The sequence below is a fragment of the Vulpes lagopus genome, chromosome 3 (genome assembly GCF_018345385.1).
Source record: "Vulpes lagopus strain Blue_001 chromosome 3, ASM1834538v1, whole genome shotgun sequence".
In the NCBI taxonomy this organism is placed as follows: Eukaryota; Metazoa; Chordata; class Mammalia; order Carnivora; family Canidae; genus Vulpes; species Vulpes lagopus.
In genome coordinates this window covers 70842398-70861619 of record NC_054826.1, presented here as the reverse complement: position 1 = coordinate 70861619, position 19222 = coordinate 70842398, and the positions used below count along the sequence as shown (strand labels likewise).

Here is a 19222-nt window from a genome sequence, read left to right as displayed (position 1 = left end):
CTCATAAATTCAAATGCCCGGTATAGTATTCTAAATGTCTTTACTTTGGTATATCTGATATAGCACTGCAGATTTAAAAATTTAAAAAGCAAATCGTAATTTATTCATATATCATACTAGCTAAGATAAATTAAGAAACTGTATCATATGTATGTCAGGGAAATTGTATAATATTGTACCAGCACTTAAAATAGATATAAGATGATTTCCAGCATAATTTCATTATTATCTTTTAATTGGGTATGAACTAAGCTGATGAGAAGAAAAATTGAAACCATCTTGCAAACATCAGTAGCATTAACCCACCTTGGCCTCTTAAATCAGTTCTGGACTCACCCATCACAGACCAGGAACTAATTTAAGACTCCCAAACTTTTAAATTCAGAGCATTTCCAAATGCCTATGGCTATAAGACATGTTTAAGGAAGAAAGAAGTGACTAAATGCCTAATTCACAATAATGGGTTTAATATGTAAGAAATGGCAGCCTTGCTTTGCAAAGCATATTTTCTGCTTTGGCCCTTAGCCATATTTACCCAAATTTCTTAGGAGGATTTTTTTTCTCCCTTAGAATTCCTTCATGAAAGTGGAATTCAAGAAATTATTTTAAGAGTAATTTAAAATGGGGAGTCAGCAGAAACCGGGGTTTTGGTTGATAGCAGCCAAAAACATTGTAAGGAGCATTGGAGGCTGTGTAATTTTGAAAGGATTGTGTTTCTATGCATTGTATTCAGTAGTCTACATGAGCAAAAATGATAAGAAAAAAAGATTTAGCAGACTCTATTGCCAGGGATGCTGGCAGCCTGCCAAACACACAGAGGTAGCCACTATTCCACTTCTTTCACTGTCTTCAGAGGAACATTACCCTTCCCTGCTAAAGAAAAGAAAAGGTGCCCATTGACATCTGCAGCATGAAGTCAGACCTGCTTAAGTTGTGCTTGCTTCTTCCTCATATAAAATATTTGTGTATCCGCTAGCAGGAGGTTAAATCCTTACCTAGCATATAAATTGTAGAAAATAGCATGTTAATTTCTGACATTACAATAAAGACATAAAATCTTAGTTAAGTGTACTTCATTATATTGTTTGTGTCTGACTAGGAAATTGGGATAGTTGCATAAAATTTATTTTTGCTGCATTTCTATATACATGTATATACATATCCGAAGAGACAGAGAGAAAGAGGCATAGTGGGGCAGTGGGGGCATGCAGCCTGGAGAGTTCTAGACAATGTACTCTTTGTTGTTCTAAGAAGTAAGGGTTGCTTCCTTTCTCTTAGTGTCTCTTATAATACAACTGGTTAGGATAGTTTCTAATTTTCTATCGCATTACTTATCATTTAGGTGTTTCAAAAAAGAGAGAAAAAGAATACATATTGTCCAATTAGTGGATGTTCTGAACATAAAATGAGGAGAAAAGAGAAGGAAAATAGTGCTTCCTTCTGATTTTGTAATGGAACTTACTAACCTTGTCTCTTTGGAACAAGAAGTCTATTTGTTTCAGGAACTAAACAACCTCCTAGAAAGGAACTCATTCTATGTGAAATAGAAATGATGTGCGTAATCTGTCCAAAAATGCAGGTTGATTGCCTGAGAGTAGAGGAGATCCTCAGTATTGTGTGATGATTTCCCTTTATTAAAGTAGCCCCCACCCTGATTCCCTATAGACTTGTGACTCATGAGTGAATCTTCAAAAAAAAAAAAAAAAACGTCACTTTTCTGTTATTGTGGAGTATAACTCAACACTTGAAAACAACAAAATGGAAGATGGATCTCTTTCCAATTTGGCTTCAGGATCCAGTGGAGTTTCATGTGCACGGAGTAATGAGCAAGAAATGATGGGGTGAAAGGAACTACGGGAGGTGAGAGTACCCAGAAAATGTAGCACAACTTCAGACACTGGAGGGCTGCCATCATGAGCCAGTGCAAAAAACAGAATGTTTATAAACAGATCTGAAGGGAAACAGTAGCAGAAGAAATTACAGGTGCTGGCATACTGAGTTACTGATTATTCAAAGTTTAAGCCAACATAGGCGATCTGCTCTGCCCTTACAAACTTTATCTCAGTTGATCACCATAGTAAGTCTTTAAATTAGATATTATAATTCCCATTTTGCAAATGAGGCAAGTGATTATTTAAGGGCAGATGTCTTAAGGGAAGTACCCACTTCTAGGTATCATCCTCCTTTTACACTTGAAAACATGTAATGACTCCATGGAGGGACTGTGGAAATAGGGTTGTAAATCAATATTCGAAGAGCAAAAGTGGAAATAATGACATTAATAAGAATTTATAAGTAGAACAATATATGGTAACTGTGTATACACACCCCTAAAATGGTGGCAGAGGAAGATTGTTCACTATATTTTGAAGAAGACAGGTCGAGGTCTAGCTACAGTGGAGCTCCATATGCTCAGAAGCTCCTGCTGCTGCTCCTGTCTCCCTGCTGTTCACTCTTGAAGAGAAACAGATGGGATAGGAAGCTGCACCACAACCACAGCTTTTAAAGATAAGTGAAGGACACCCATGGAACCAGAAGTGGCGATTCACCAAATTAGAATTACTCTCATCTGCAGCAAGGTCAAATCTTTACAGAAGGTGTGCCCTGACTTGATTAGAGGACAAAGGGAATGAATCTCAAAGTGCAAGGTCCATCCAGATCCCACCAAGACTCTGAGAATCACTACAAGAAAAAGTCCTCCCAGTGGAGGTTCTAAGACTTGGGATCATTTTCAGGTGAGGATCCACAAGCGACTCATTGATGTATGTGCACAGTCCTTCTGAGATTGGTAAGCAGCTTACTTCCATCAGTATTAAGCCAGGAGTGGAGGCTGAAGTCACCACTGCTGATGCTTAAGTCAACCTTCTTAATAACTTGATTAGTTGTTGTTGTTTAAGAAAAAGAAATTTGAGGGACATCTGGGTGGCTCAGCAGTTGAGCATCTGCCTTCCGCTCAGGGTGTGATCCCAGGATCTGGGATCGAGTTCTGCATCAGGCTCCTTGCACGGAGCGGGCTTCTCCCTCTGCCTGTGTCTCTGCCTGTGTCTCTGCCTCTCTTTGTCTTTCATGAATAAATGAATACAAACTTTAAAAAAGATAAAGAGAAAAATTTTTGAAATGAAAACGTAATGGGGATCCCTGGGTGGCTCAGCAGTTTAGCATCTGGCTTGGGCTCAGGGCGTGATCCCAGCGGGATCAAGTCCCACATTGGGCTCCTGCATGGAGCTGCTTCTCCCTCTGCCTATGTCTCTGCCTCTCTCTCTCTCTCTCTCTCTGTGTGTGTGTGTGTGTGTGTGTGTCTCATGTAAATAAATGAAACTTTTAAAAAATGTAATTTAAGGTCTGAGATAAAACACAATGAGATTACTGATATTACTAAATAAGACCATTGAAATAAGAATAATATAAGAGCTGAGACCAATGGTTAAGTATCAAAGGCTTTTGTCATGGATACACTCAAGAAGGAAAATCAACTTTCAAGAATGACGCTCCCTGATTATGGAGGGCCCTTGTGATGAGTCCTGAGCGGTGTATATAAATGGTGAATCACTAAATGCTACTCCTGAAACCAATATTACACTATGTTAACTAACTAGAACTTAAATAAAATTTGAAAGAAACAAACAAAAATAATGTCACCCCCCAGTAAGAATAGCACAAGCTATAAATTACCCATTGACAATTAAATTCTGGAAAGACTTCACTCTCCCCTTCTGCCCCTCCTCCACTATCTCTTCACCCCTTTTTTGTACAGATTTCAAAAGTAGGAAGCAGGAAAAGGTAAAATCTTAAACCTCATGTGCTTTCACTTTCAGGCGATTTCTTTCTAGTCTTCAGGTAAAATTTTAGACACCACAAATTATCCAAAGAAATTAACTCGATTTTCTAAACTAATAAAAGAAATGGTTAAGCAATTTATCCACAGTTAATAGGTAACAGAGCTGGTATTTGAACACTATCTAATTTGAAGAGCCATGCATTATTTTTTAACCTTTTATTTTGAAATAATTATATTTAAAGGAAGTTGCAAGATAGTACAGAGCAGTGCCATGCACCCTTTACCGTTTACCCCTCAATGGTTACATTACACATAATTACACTATAATATCAATACCAGGGAACTGCCATTGGTACAAAGTGTGTATGTACTTTCATGTCATTTTATTCCATGTGTAGATTCATGTAACCACCACCAAAACCAAGGTATTCCGTACCACAAAGATTTCCTTCAGACTACTCTTTTAGAGTTACACCCATTGTCTCCTTAACTAATTCTAAATCTTGGCAACCATTAACCTGCTCTCCATTCTATATTTTTCTTTCAAGAATTCTGTTTAAGTGTAATCATACAGTATGTAAGTTCTTAAGATTGACATTTTTTTCACTCAGAAAAATGTCCTGAGGTTCATTCAAGTTGTTTCATGTTGGTTCATTCAAGTTGGTTCAAATAAGCAGTATTTTACTCATTTTCATTGGTGAGTAGTATTCCATTGTATGGGTAAATCACAGTTTGCTTAACCAATCACATGAACATTTTAATCCTTTCCATTTTTTAAAAAGCTTCTATGACCAGTTATGTACATATTTTTGCATGGACTTAAGTTTTCATTTCTCTGAAATAAATGCCCAGAATGTAAGGTAAGTGTATATTTAGCCTTTTTTTTTTTTAAAGATTTTATTTATTTATTCATGAGACAGAGAGAGAGAGAGAGAGAGGCAGAGACACAGGCAGAGGGAGAAGCAGGCTCCATGCAGGGAGCCCGACATGGGACTGGATCCCAGGTCTCCAGGATCACGCCCTAAGCCGAAGGCGGTGCTAAACCACTGAGCCACTAGGGATGACCAGTGTTTTTATTTTGTTTGTTTTTGTTTTGTTTTTTTTTAAGAAATTGCCTTTTTCTTTTTTTCCCCAGAATAGTGAGCCATGTTTTATCATTCTCTTTTAGTGCATCCGAAATTTGATCAAGCCACATCCAGAGTAGCTGTGGTAGCCAGATTGTAGTCCCCAGGGAACTATGCCTTCTCCTGGAATCCACAACCTGTATAATCTCTCTCCATGTTTAACTAATATTGGAATGTATGACCGAGAGATTATGACAGAAGGAATGATATATACTTCCAAGAACAGGCTTTTATTTTATCTTTTCTCTCACTCTCTCATTTTTTTTACCATTTGTTCTAGAAGAAGCCACATTGTGATAAGCCCTGTGAGAGTAGTCCAGTGGTGAAGAACTGAAGACTCCTGCCAAAACTACATAGAAGAGCTTAGAAGTGAATTCTTCATCCCCATTTAGGTCTTCAAAAACTATAATCCTGTCCAATATCTTGACTGCAACCTTATGAGACAGTCTAAGCCAAACTCAACCATCCTAGACACTCCAAGATTCCTTACACACACATATGCAAATACACATATACACACAGTGAAATAATATTTTTTAAAAGCTAAGTTTTGTGTGCTTCATTATGCAACCATAAATAGCAAATAAATATTTTGATGTAAGAGGTATAACATTACAATGATAAGAACTTAAATATGTGAGTGGCTTTGAAAGTAATTAATGAATGGAGCTGAATAAACTGCAGGGACTTTAAGAAAAAATGCTAGTGAGGGCTTAAAGAGCCTTAAACACACTGTTTATGGAACTGACTTATATAAGATAAGGGTTTCTGTGTGGCTCAGTTAATTAAATATCTGTCTCTTGATTTCAGCTCAAGTCATGATCTCAGGGTCATGAAATCAAGCCCCATGTCAGGCTCTGTACCGGGCATGGGTCCTGCTTGAGATTCTCTCCCTCCCTCTCCTTCTCCCCTCCTCCCATTCTCTCTTCCAAAAAAAGAAAAAAGAAAAGAATAAAAGAAAAAAATTCACTTGTGTAAAAGCTTGAAGGACTTTAAAGAAAGTATGGAAAATATTACTAAAAACTGGCAGAAAAAGAATCCTTATTAAGTAGTGACAAAAAGTTTATCCACTTACCTGCAAAAAATGTGGAAGGTACAAGCATATATATACTATACTAATAAACTGGTTGAGCTAGCTATGGAGATTTCCAACTAAAGGTTGGAAAAAACCTACTTTACCCTTGCCCTTTAGACTAAAGTGCAATAAGGAAAAGATACACTAAAAAGGGTGTGAGGGGGATGTTAAATAAAATCATATAATCTAAACAAGGAGTATGAATCATTGGAGATCATAGGCAATCAGCCCACAAGATGGCCTCCAATGATCCTCAAATTATGGTATTCACACCCTCTCAATGTTACCTCTGATATTGTATCAGGATTGGTCTATTTGACTAATCAGATATGGCCAAAAGTAACAGTATGCTAATCTTGAGATTAGATTATACAGAACTGTAGCTTCTCTTTTTTGTTTCTCTCTTTGCTTTTCTCTCTCTCTCTCTCTCTCTCTCTCTCTCTCTCTCTCCCTCTTATCACTTGCTGTGGGAAAAGATATGTTGTGAGTAGCCCATATGGTAAAGGACTTCATTTTACTGTCAACAGCAACATAAGCAATCTTAGAACCATATTCCTGAATCCCAGTCAAGTCTTCATATACTTGCACTCTAGCCAACACACTGACTGAAACCTAAAGAGTCAACTTAAACCAAAACTATCCAGCTATATCACTGCAGGATTCCTGACACACAGAATCTGTGGAAAAAATAAATGTACTTTCAAGCCATTGAGATCTGGGGTGGCAACTACAATATATAGTTGCTAATAAGACTTAAGAATAAAGACATCCACAAATAGAGAAACATGGATAAGAATTACCAGATATAGAAATAATTTGGGAAAATTTCTGTAAAATTGTCCCCATTTTAAACACAGCTAGGATGTCTATGATATTGTCTTAAAAGGCATATTTAGATTGTGGTTAAAATTTGGAAAATACATCTTTAACACACTGCAAGATACCCTCTTTGAGTAAAACAAAAGGAGTCATTAGTGTGTTTCTTGGCACCATTCAGGAGAGCAAATATCTTGGTAGTATGAATTCACTTGGCCAATATTTCTCCCTATTGAGGGTAACACAAAATTGATAATGCTACATCATCCAACCAACTCTCGCTCTGATTGCACATTCACCAAGCCACCTTCTAATTATAACCTGGATTAATGCACAAATTTTCCTAGAGAAATATCAGTTCACTAGCTAGGTGATATTATTTCTAAGCTACTTTGCCTCTGTGGCCAAAATCCTAAAACAATAAACATTCAATTTAAGTGTTTGTGGTCATGTTAACAAAAGCCAGCTACCATAATTCTGTACAATTTCTGGATGCCCTGAAAAAAAATGAGTTTGTTATTCTTGAAGTCCAAAGAACATGATAACTGTACTCATCTAAACAACTAATGAGCTTTCCTCTGGTCTCCATAAATTCATCTTTAACTTATCTCACTCTAAATTCAGTGCTGCTATTATTAAATCTGTGTTACTCATCTAACCAGATTTCTTTTCTTAAGAAAGAACCCTTGCTCATTAACAATGTCTATTCATTTCCTGTATTGTTAGCTATATATCTGGATCTTAGTTTTAATATATTTTAATTCAAACATTGTCATTTGACCATGAGTCCAAAATAATCCTCTTATTTTTTTGGCCTTTTTTCATTTATTTGGTGTTTGTTCATTTATTTAAAAATTCTTACTGTATTAAAGAAGTTGGATTTAAAGGAAGAAAGGGAGGAAGGGAGAAGGAGAAAGAGAGAAATAAAGGAAGGAAGGGAGGGAGGAAGGAAAGAAATAAGGAAGGGATCCTACTCTCCAAGGTCCTACAGTCTAGCAGAAGGGCATGAAAACAAATGAGAGTACACTAAAATGCTATAGTGTTCATATGACAGCAAATATTCTGAAATAAAATTCATTCTTTTCTAAATGGATATTCTTTTCTAGACCAAGTTCATCTGGTCACAGTCCTTGTTTTTTAAAGTTACTTGGTAATAATTGTCCTTACTTTATTTTATTTACTTGAGTTGCTGTATTTGAGATGTACATAATTAGATATTTGGGTTATCATTCCTACTTTCAGCTCTGAGATCCCCCACCCCAAAAAAAATCCTTCATAAAATATCTGCAATTCCCTTAAGCTGACCTTTAGAATATCCCTGAAATGTATCTCTACCTCACAGGTTTTTTGTTTGTAATGTTTCTGGAGATTAGGAAAAATCAATATGGACCAGGTAAAACAAGTAAGGAGTAAATATCTAAACATCTGAGGAATAATACCACATAGCAGAAAGGAAGTTAGCATTTTTTTTGTATACTATATGCTGTGTTATTTATGAAAAGTAAGTTTAAATCTATATTATTTTATAGAAACTCTATAGCAGAAAATATATAATATAATTTATATTCTTTTGGATTTAGAAAACTAATGCATTTCTTTCTCTTTCCATTACATTAATAGTTCAACAACCAAAGTTATGATAATTCATACTAGATAAGGTTAAATAAAGACTCTCACTAACCTTGTAACACTTCACACAAGTTTTACCAGTAAATAATTTACAAGAATAGGTTCTGTTTTTCAGAGGGTTTTTTTGGATTTTAGGATTGCTATAAAGCAATTGCAAATCTTCATGTAATCTAGTTTACAGGTAAGAAACTGAGGTTCATAAATATAAATTACCCAGCCTGTCCATTTTTAGTCAGATATAAATGCCAAAGATTATCACATTAGTATTTAATAGGAAGCATTCAGTTCAACAAAGATTTATCCAGTGGAGCTTTAAACTTAGGCCTGCCATGATTCATAGTCCATGCTTTTCCCACTATTCCAGGTAGTGCTAATTAGTACAAAATACTTTCTCTACAAGGCTTGGTATTTGGAAATGTCATATAACATTTTTCTGCTTGCCATGATAATAATGTGTATTGCAACAATTTTATTCTCAAATATTTGCTTTTAAGTTAGGAATTTCTTTTCAATTTTTCTTCCCACAAGGTGGATATAGAGGAGAATCAGACACCAATGGCAATTCTCACCTGCTCAGTTATGCTTTAACATAATTAAGGAAAGGATATAATAAAGAACTTTATCTAAAGATAACTAATATGTTTTTATTAAAGCCCTAACATTTCTAACATCAAAAGAGAACTTTTAACATTTAACATTGCTTTCCTAACCTTATTTGGTAGCAATTAAATGGTACCATACACTGAAGTTTATAGTCCTATGATTTTTCAAAAGCAGTGTACATGTAATTCTTAATGGTGATTTTATTTTCTGAACCTAACTTCATTTAAAAAAGTTCTTCCATATAGAATAATTTCATAATGGACAAAACTCACAAGATTGGATCATCAAGTACTTTTCTTCATTTCTATGAACTCATTTGAAATGTCCTAATAGGAGGTAGTCATCCCTCTGAAATATTTTAGGGGGTGAGGTGATCCTCCCAAAGCAGGAACATTTAAGAACGCAATCTGACACAAGAGCTTGACTTCTTGGCCCCTGAGTTTATTGCTTTTTCCCTCATTATACACTAAGATATATTCATACAATATAATTAATGGTTTTAGTCACCACTCATTTCAGCGTAAAGGCAAACAAAATGAAATGTCTGGAATGGCTATATATTTTAAATTAATAAAGTTACTTTATTTTGTCCTCTCTTCTACTAGAGAAGCTCACTGCAAAACCACAGTATATAAACTAGCACTTATTATCCAATTATACACAAATATATGTATGATTTAGCTCTATTTGTAAGAATTCCAACAATGAGAAAGTTAAGAGTTTCACAATTATCTGACAAAGCCCCCATTCTCTCTCTACTCCTCCTTACTCTCAGATTTCAAAAGACCAAATTAGCACTACTGAATAAAATTATCTTAATGCTACACTGCTGCTTCTAGGGAAGAAACTTTTTTTACTGTACAAACAGAAAATATGGTTTCACAGTCTAAACAGAAGAGAGGGACCCAGGGAGATCAAAAGAAATACAGCCTGCAATGTATGCTAATCACTGCATAGTTTGAGGTTTTCATCATTAAATCCTAATGAGAGTGATGGATTCCCCAAGGTTCAGATGAGATATCGGTCCTAGCCAACACCTTGATTTCAGCCTGGTGAGAGAATCTAGCTAATTTGCACCCAGACTACCGACCCATGGAAATGGCAAGATAATAAATTTGTTTTGTTTTAAACTGTTAAACTTGTGATAATTTGTTATGCAGCAATAGACAATGAATACAATTTATTATGTTTTTTCATTAGAAGAATCAGTATTCTAAAGATGTTGATTCTCAAGTTAGTCCAGAAACAAAGTGGCAGATATATAATCACTTGATTTATGACAAAGTTGACCATGAATGGAAAAAGATGGTTGATTTAATAATTGTTAATTAACAGATCTATAGGATAGCCGCATAGGGAAAGATGTATCTTGACCTCTATCCCACAAAATAGTTAAAAGCCAATTCCAGGTAAATTGTACAATTTAAATATAGAAGGAAAACAATAAATTCTATGCAATATCATGACCTCAAGTTTTGGCAATTATTTCTTAAATGAGACAAATATCACTAATCATAAAGGACAAGTCCAGTTGAGTCATTTTTATTAAAATAAAAAAATTATTTCTCTCAATTAAGCCACCAAGGAAAAAAAACAAGTGACTGTATGGAAAAAGATACATAATATATTTATCTCACCAATGAAAAGCATCTAGAATATATAATAATCTTACATCAATTTAAGAAATCAGACATTCAAAATAATTTAAAAAAAGAAAAAAAAAGAAATCAGACATTCCTTTAAAAAATAGGTAAGAGTTTTATAAGTATTTCACAAAATAGGTCATTCAAATGGTCAATAAATATTTGAAAAGCTTTTCAAAATCCACATCCATCAAGGAAATGTCTATTAAAATGTAGTACCACTAACACTGACTAGAATGAATAAAATGGAAATGACTAATTACTATCAAGTGTTGGCTAAAATCTGAAGCAACTTAAAAAGCAACTCTGTGCAATTCTAGTGGATATAAAATTGGTATGAAATTTTAGAACCTGGCAATACCTTCTAAAACTGAATCCATTACAAGTAATGATCTAGGACACTCCTAGGTATAGAAATCCATTGGAAATATATTCCTATGTGTGCTAAAAGGTATGTATAAAGAATATTCATAGCAGCACTAATAGTAATTGCCAAAACCTGAAAACAGAATACGTTTTTCCAAGTGTTAAAATGAATGAACCGAGCTAAACAAAATGTCATAGTTGAATCTGACAAACCACGCTGAGTAAAACAAGCTTATTGTAAAAGTGTACATATTTGATTGCATTCATATAAATCTTAAAAAGTGACAGACAAAACTACTCTATGGTGGTTGTCATGTACTGAATGTTTGTGCCCCTCCCCCCATTTTATATATTGAAACCCTACCCTGCAAAGTGATGGGTGGGGCCTTCAGGAGGTAATCTCATTAGGCCAGTTAAATAGGGCTGCCTTCATGAATGGGATCAGAGTCTATGGAAATCATGAGAGAACTTGCTGCTCTCTTCTCCCCACCATATAAGGACACAACAAGAATTCAGCAGTCTGCAACCCTAAAGAGGGTTCTCATCAGAAATCGACCATGCTGGCACTCTGATTTCAGATTTCCAGCCTCTAGAACTGTGAGAAAAAAAAAAAAAATTCTGTCATTTATAAACCCTCTAGTCTATAGCAGCCAGAAGAGACTAAATAGTGGTAGAACATAATGGTTACTTTCTAAAAATTTAATGACTGGGTGGGCACCCAGGCATGCCTCTGGCATACTGATGGTATCCATTTCTTGATTTCATGGTGCTTTCACTTTGTAAAAAGTCATGAATTTGTACATCTGATTTTGCACTTTCTTTGTATGTTACACTTCAACAAAAGATTATTCAACAACCCAAAGAAATATATATTTGTTATAAATCAGGAATAAATCCACAAGAATACATCTCCCCTTATTCAATAGGATTTCTTCCTCCAGTGCTGCCTACAGAGTTAAAAAACACACACATAAATACACACACATACATATATAAACATACTGGCCAAATATTGTTACACTGGAGATACACTTGTGAAGGATGACTGATGAATATTAATCTTTAAAGAACTTTTACTGTTGCTATGTACATATATATTTATATATGTGTACATATCATATACATGTACAAATATATGTATCATATATGTATATATATTTATATGTGTATGTATATAACCTATAGTTTCTCTTTATGATATAAAAGGTAAGAATTGTATAATATTGGGTTAGGAGTGTTGAGACTGACCTAAGTGAAATGGTAAACCTCTATATAGTGACCTATATCTTTGAGGCTGGTAAAAAAGTACAGTGAGGGCAATTCATTATTTTGTGTGGTAATCAGCTTCTAAAATGGCATCCAATGATTCCTGCTTCCTAGTATTTACAATTAAGTGTACTCCCCTTCTCTTTAGTGTAGTCTGAATCCTGTCACTTGCTTCTCATGAACAGAATACAGCAAAAGTGACATGTCACTTCCAAACTATGTTATAAAAGAATGTGATTTGTTTTCCTCATATGTGCTATCTTCTCAGTTCATTCTGATGAGGCATTTGCCATGTTGTATGAGCTGCTCTTTGAAGTAGCACACATGATAAGGAACTGAAGGTAGACTTTGTCCAACAGAACCTAACAACCTGAGAGGAACTGCATCCTGAAAATGTGACTATTTAAATATTTGATAATATTTACTCTTTATGATATTTTATTGGGTTGAGTGAGGGTGCATAACTTCTTCATTCTTAGAGAAAATGTTAAATGGCAGTCTTTGTAAATTATATAGAGTTTTGCAAATCTAAATTCAGAACTATTCATAACTTTCAATAAAAATGTAAAATCAGCAACAGGTTTTAGTTTTTTTCTGAAGTAGCTCCCCAATCCTCACCCATGCTATGACAATCCAGGTTTCGGAGAAAAACAGCAGATACAAAAAAGTATTCTCTAGGTTTATCTTTCTAATATACGTGTGCTCATTTAGAATTTGCTCAGCTGTTGATTTTAAAAGTTCATTTCCTCATGCATAATGGTAACATGTAGTTGACAAAAGCCTCAAAAACCGAATTTATTTCCATAATTATAAAAACAGGAAAAAAGTTTTATATTCAACCAATGTATATATGTATGTGTGTGGGGGGTAAGGGAGGCTTCTTCTGTTTTACCAATAGAAAAGTAATTTACAATACTAGTAAAGGCTTATGTCTATCCAATTTTCATACAAAATTCTGTAGCTTGCTACTTGAATTTTTAAGGAAATTGTTGCATTTTGTAAGAATAAAAACACAATTGTTAGGATCAAGCAATGACTTACGTGACATAATTGACATATATTATTAGTGTATCTTCTCTGGATGGGATATTAATTATTTATTACAAATTATAACTTTTTTGGAATTTGAGGGCATTATTAGGCTCATACTCAACATTTGCTTCATAATTTTCTCAAAATACCATTTTCTTGAGATCAATAATAGATTTTTGTGATATAAAAAAAGGCATGAATATGTAGTATTCCAATTGCAACAATGACCTACACAATTTGTGATCCAGCAGTTGCCTGATAGGGCTATCTAAGATTCTTCCTCCTTTTAAAAAATGTCTTTATTTTTTATTTTTCTGGTGGTGAAAGAGTTCATATTTAGTATCATTGAGGGGACACAAAATGCTAACAGGATGGTTTCATCACTCAAACTCTAGCTCCAGAGTCTCTACAACAGAAGGGGCCTATGAAGGTGATTGGCTAATCTCTACAAATAGCCAAAGAAGGATTGCCTTCATATGTATGAAATATAAAGCTAAAATAGTATGAGTTGGCTAGTTTAGAAAACAGCAATAAATGAGGCTTTGGGTGGAAAAGCCTAAACAGGAGGGGAAAACAAAACAAAACAAAATAAACAAACAAAAAAAAAACAGAGACTGGAGAGAAATCTGATCCCTTTTTGGAATATTAAATGATTTAAAAACATATATTTGCATATATCTATAGGGAAAATGTCTGAAAGAATATATAATAGTTATCTCTGGATAGTAAGACAATTAAGACTCTTGTTCTATTTTTCTTTCTATTCTTTCTAATGTTCCTATCATAAATATGCATTTTAGTTGCATAATTTTTTAAAAGATTGTTTAAGAGACCATAAAATCAGCATTCATTTTTTTCCACTGTATAAAATACTTTGATAGAAATCAGTATTACATTGGTAAGATAAATATTGTTTCTATTCAGGAGGAGCTTATAGTTTAATAGAAATATTGCAGGATCAACAAAGAAAATCTAATAATGCATAAGTTAGATACAGAATTTTATGAGAGCATTACCAAAGGAAAGTAACAGAGCCCAAGAGCTAACCCAGAGCAAAGGAAAATAAATAATTAAATTATAAGAAATTATTAAAATGACATTTCATCAATTAATTGCACTTCATCTTAAATTCTAAAATACAAAGTATCCTTATATTTGTTGGGCCAGTGGGATCAAGGGGGATCAGGAGGCACCAACAAAATGGCAGCGGACCCTCCATCTTCTTACCCTTCCCTCGGGACATTCCCGCCACCAGCAGACTGCCCAAGGACACCTCATCATGGGGAGACAGGACCTATGCAGGAAACCTGAACCGCACCTTACCCAAACCCCAAATAAGGGTATAAGCAGTTATCACCCCATACAGACACAACCCCTTACCTCTCACACCTTAAAAAGCTCACATGTTCTCCCTTTGGGCAGGACTTCCCCACTTTCTCCCTCCCCTGTGGGCCAGAACCTTGCCCAAGAGCACATCCCATGAAAAGCTTGCCTCCACCAACTTTTGCCTGGCCTATTTCATTTCACTACCAATCAGATTAAGCCTGACAATATTCTGTTTCAATTTTTTATTCCCTTAACCCTGGGCATGAAATAGTTAATGTACTATCTTCCCATCCCCAGCCTCCCCACCCTGGTGTATATTACTATTAAAATCAGCAGGTTGACTGTTCATGTTTGAAAAGGCCTTACTCTACAATTGCTTTTTCATAGTCTCTTTTGCTTTTTCATAGTCTCTTTTGGTTCAAGAATCATGTTGATAAAACCTAATAGATTTAGGAACCCTCAATAACAACATCATCATCAAAAACAAAAGTACTTGATTATCATTTAGAAAATGAGGCAATTATCACATCACTCGTAGCATTCTACAGTTCACTTAGAAATATCCTTTGAAAATATCCATGTTTCATACTTACTTTTCATCAAACATTTTAAGTATTTCCTTTATGAACTTTAAGTGGCACTGCACTGGTTTGTTTATTGTTTTTGTTCATATTCTCTTCAACTATGGGACAAGACATGATGTTGTAGTACATGTTATTAAAGCATTTGTTTCACTGTTAAACTGGGCAAGGTTTTTTTTTCTTTTGAACACAAAATACTATGTATTATCTTTGTACAATATGTTCAGTTTAAATTCCCCTGCCTGCTATTCCAAGAAAAAAGGCTATAAATATTAAGCCAGGAACAATGATAATAAAGTATGGCCATTTTAGTGCATATATACGTATTTAGGGATATGCATATCCCTAAATTTTAACAAATGTGTTATCTGTAACGATAAAGTGTTTAAAAACAAACTGAAATAATTAATATTTGAAGAGCTTATGATTTTTGAGTAAACATCAATTTGAATTGGGCAGTACCGTACTGAAAATGGCTGGGAGTCCTCCACTGACCAGGATAGAGGAAAGGCTTTTATAAAACAGACATAGAAACAAAAATGGAAATTAGTTGACTGGCTATAGTTTAAGCAGCCATTTGGGAAAGCCAATTTGCTATTTGTGATTGCTTGTTCTTGATTTCTTAACCTTGAGGCATTTACTGGAATTGACTGTGGCTTTGGTTTCAGTTCCGTGCCAAGGGATTAGAACCACCGAGGTCTAATGGCCTCCTTTGTTTAATTACTTTAACATATGTGACCTGTATTTCTGTATTTTTACTATAATGGTAACTCATACATTGGCATATTTTTACATTCAAGGCTGCTTAGTAGGAAAGTCTGGGTTGTAATTTCCCCTTTCTGCCTTTCTGTTCTCTTAGGAAATTCCAAGATTCTAAAAGTCATTGCCTGTGGAAATGAATCATTAACATTTCAAATGAAGTACCAAAATCAGTAAATGCAAATCATCATTCTGATATCAACATGCAAGTGGCCTATTTGCAATTATCACACTTGACTTTTCTGTTTATAAAACACAGATATCTTAACCTTAATCATTGCATCATCCATATGTGATTTCCTCTTTGGGCTTTTGAATATACATCAGCCAGGCAAGACAAATAATACTCTTTATAACACCTAGAGATCCCTGTAAGAACCAAATAGATAGCCTACTGGGTTACCAGATGCACTGTAGTACTACAGTTTAAAGGAACAGATGCTCTTTGTTAACCTTATTTTCTAACAAAAAATAAACAAAGTTTTAAAAATAGAGATTGGGAAGGAACCTTAGAAATTTCACATCTCCAAATATTGGGAAGTTTCAAAGAGGGATAATTCAAAGTGTTGGTTAAAATCATATAAAGATAAAGGGAATAGCCTTTGATAACAAAGAGAACAGACATCAGGAACCAAATGATGACTTTCGAGCAAATAAACATAATGCATGGTGATAAATATGGCATTTGTGACAAAGAACAGGGAAAAGTTATGTAGGCAATCCCAAAAATTATTTTTTAATAAAGAACAAAGCTTGCTATTATATAATCTTTATCAAACAGATTTAAGAAAAGATTAAAAAATTATCCTCAAATCAGAGTAATTTTGAGGAAACCTAATTTTGAGGAAATAGCAATCTAATGATTTCAAATACAAAGAGACAAAAAAAAATAATGCTTTACCTGTAGTCACCCATGCATTGCCTTGTTAGTAAGAATGAGAAGCTATTACAGAGATAAAGAAAACTAAAGAATTCTAATGGCTGAATAATATTCCATTGTATACATAGATAGACCACATCTTCTTTATCCATTGATCTTTTTTTTTTTCCCATTGATCTTTCAATGGACACCGAGGTTACTTCAACAGTTTGACTATTGTGGATGCTGCTATAAACATTGGGGTGCAGGTGTCCTGCCATTACACTGCATCTGTATCTTTAGGATAAATCCCCACTAGTGCAGTTTCTGGGTCATAGGGTATTACTCAGCATTAGAAACGATGAATACTCACAATTTGCTTCAACGTGGATAGAACTGGAGGGTATTATGCTGAGTGAGGTAAATCAATCGGAGAAGGACAAACATTATATAGTCTCCTTCATTCGGGGAATATAAAAATAGCGAAAGGCATTAAAGGGGAAAGGAGAGAAAATGAGTGGGAAATATCAGAGAGGGTGACAGAACATGAGAGACTCCTAACTCTGGAAAACGAACAAGGGGTAGTGGAAGGGGAAGTGAGCGGGGGGTTGGGGTGACTGGGTGATGGGCACTGACGGGGGCACTTGATGGGATGAACTCTGGGTGTTATACTATATATTGGCAAATCGAACTCCAATTAAAAAATATACAAAAAAAATGTTTTAAATAAAAAATAAGGAGCTCTTTGAAACTCATATTGCACCAGATGAATCACAAGCAAAAAACCTGAAACCTTGAATGGTCTTCGTCTTCTTAAAAGGTTAAAAAAATAAAAGACACCCACACCCACACAAAGGACTGCATGAAAACCTGGTCAATGGAGTGTTCTACTCTTAATTTCCTGGTTGTGGTAGTGTACCACAGTTATACAGGTTCACAGCTGAAGGGTACATGAGTTCTCCCTGCATAATTTCTTACAATTGCAGGTGAACCTACAAGAATCTCAAACTAAAAGTTAAAAAAGTAAAATAAAGGCAAATAAAGAATGACCTGTATAATCTAATTAGAGTTAATGTGAAAAATAATTAATCTTAGAAAACCTTATAAAGAAATGAAAGAAAATTAATCTTATAAATTTCCTTAAAATGGTCTTACAACCTATATTTGGGGATGTCATTAAGACCCTGGAATTAAAAAATCCAAAGGATTCAGTTCTAATAAATTTACTTTATGATGAATTTTATATAATATGAATTATATTTAAATAACTATAATCATCATATACATATCCAACAAAAGACTACTGTCAAGGATATATGAAGAATTCCTACAAATCAAAAATAAAGGAACAGTCTCAGTGGTTGAGCATCTGCCTTTGGCTCAGGTCATGATCCCAGAGTCCTGGGATAGAACTCTGCAATGGGGTTCCCCACGGGGAGCCTGCTTTTCCCTCTGCCGTGTCTCTGCCTCTCTCTCTATGTCTCTTGTGAATAAATGAATAAAATCTTTTAAAAAATAAAATAAATCAACAATAAAAACATGAAAAATTTGATCAAAAATGGGCAAAGAATGTGAACAGATACCTAAAACAGAAGATATACACAGAGTCAATAAGCAAAGAAAAGTTGCTAACATCCTGATCACTAGGAGAATTTATATTAAAACCATTAGGCAATACCATTTTGTATTCACTAGAGTAAGTAAAATGAAAGGAATTGAGAATAGTAAATGTTAAGTAAAGCAATTAGAACTCTCACGCATTACTTGTGGGAATATAAAGTGGTATAAATATTTTGAAAAGGAGTTTGGGAGTTTCTTTAAAAGTTAAACATATGCCCTTGCAATTACCCAGCACCCTTGCAATTCCACTATTAAGAATGGAATATAAAAAAAAGAAAAGAAAAGAATGGAATTTATGAAGAAGAAATAAGAATTCCACAAATTAATGCAATAAGAATGTCCATGGTTTCCTCATTCATATAATACCCCATAAAATGAGAAAAACCTAAATGACTTCAATAGGAGAATAGATAAACAAACTGTGGCTCATTTATAATGGAGTACTATTCATCTATAAAAAGGAGTGTACTATCGTTATGAACAGCAATATAGATGAGATGAAAAATATTATGTTAAGCAAAAAATAAATAATTCATATTATATAAAATTAATCAAAAGTAAATTTATTAGAACTGATTCCTTTGGATTTTTGCTCAGCTTGTTCATGAGAATATAATGAACAATTACCCTCAGATTTTCAATTGCCCTAAGGATTCCCTATTGTCAAAATCCATACCAATTTCAAACTTATTTTATTGATATTTTTATCTAGGTTTATTTTCAAAAAGCAGTCAAGTGATCACTG

The 19222-nt window shown here is 34.4% G+C and overlaps 1 protein-coding gene and 1 pseudogene across 6 annotated transcripts in view; one reads left to right on the top strand and one right to left on the bottom strand.

The window, feature by feature from the left end:
* CTNNA3 (catenin alpha 3) overlaps positions 1-19222 on the bottom strand; it is a 1730823-nt gene that overhangs the window by 307033 nt on the left and 1404568 nt on the right. The gene's annotated exons all lie outside the window — the stretch shown is intronic.
* LOC121486351 lies at positions 1759-2856 on the top strand (annotated as a pseudogene).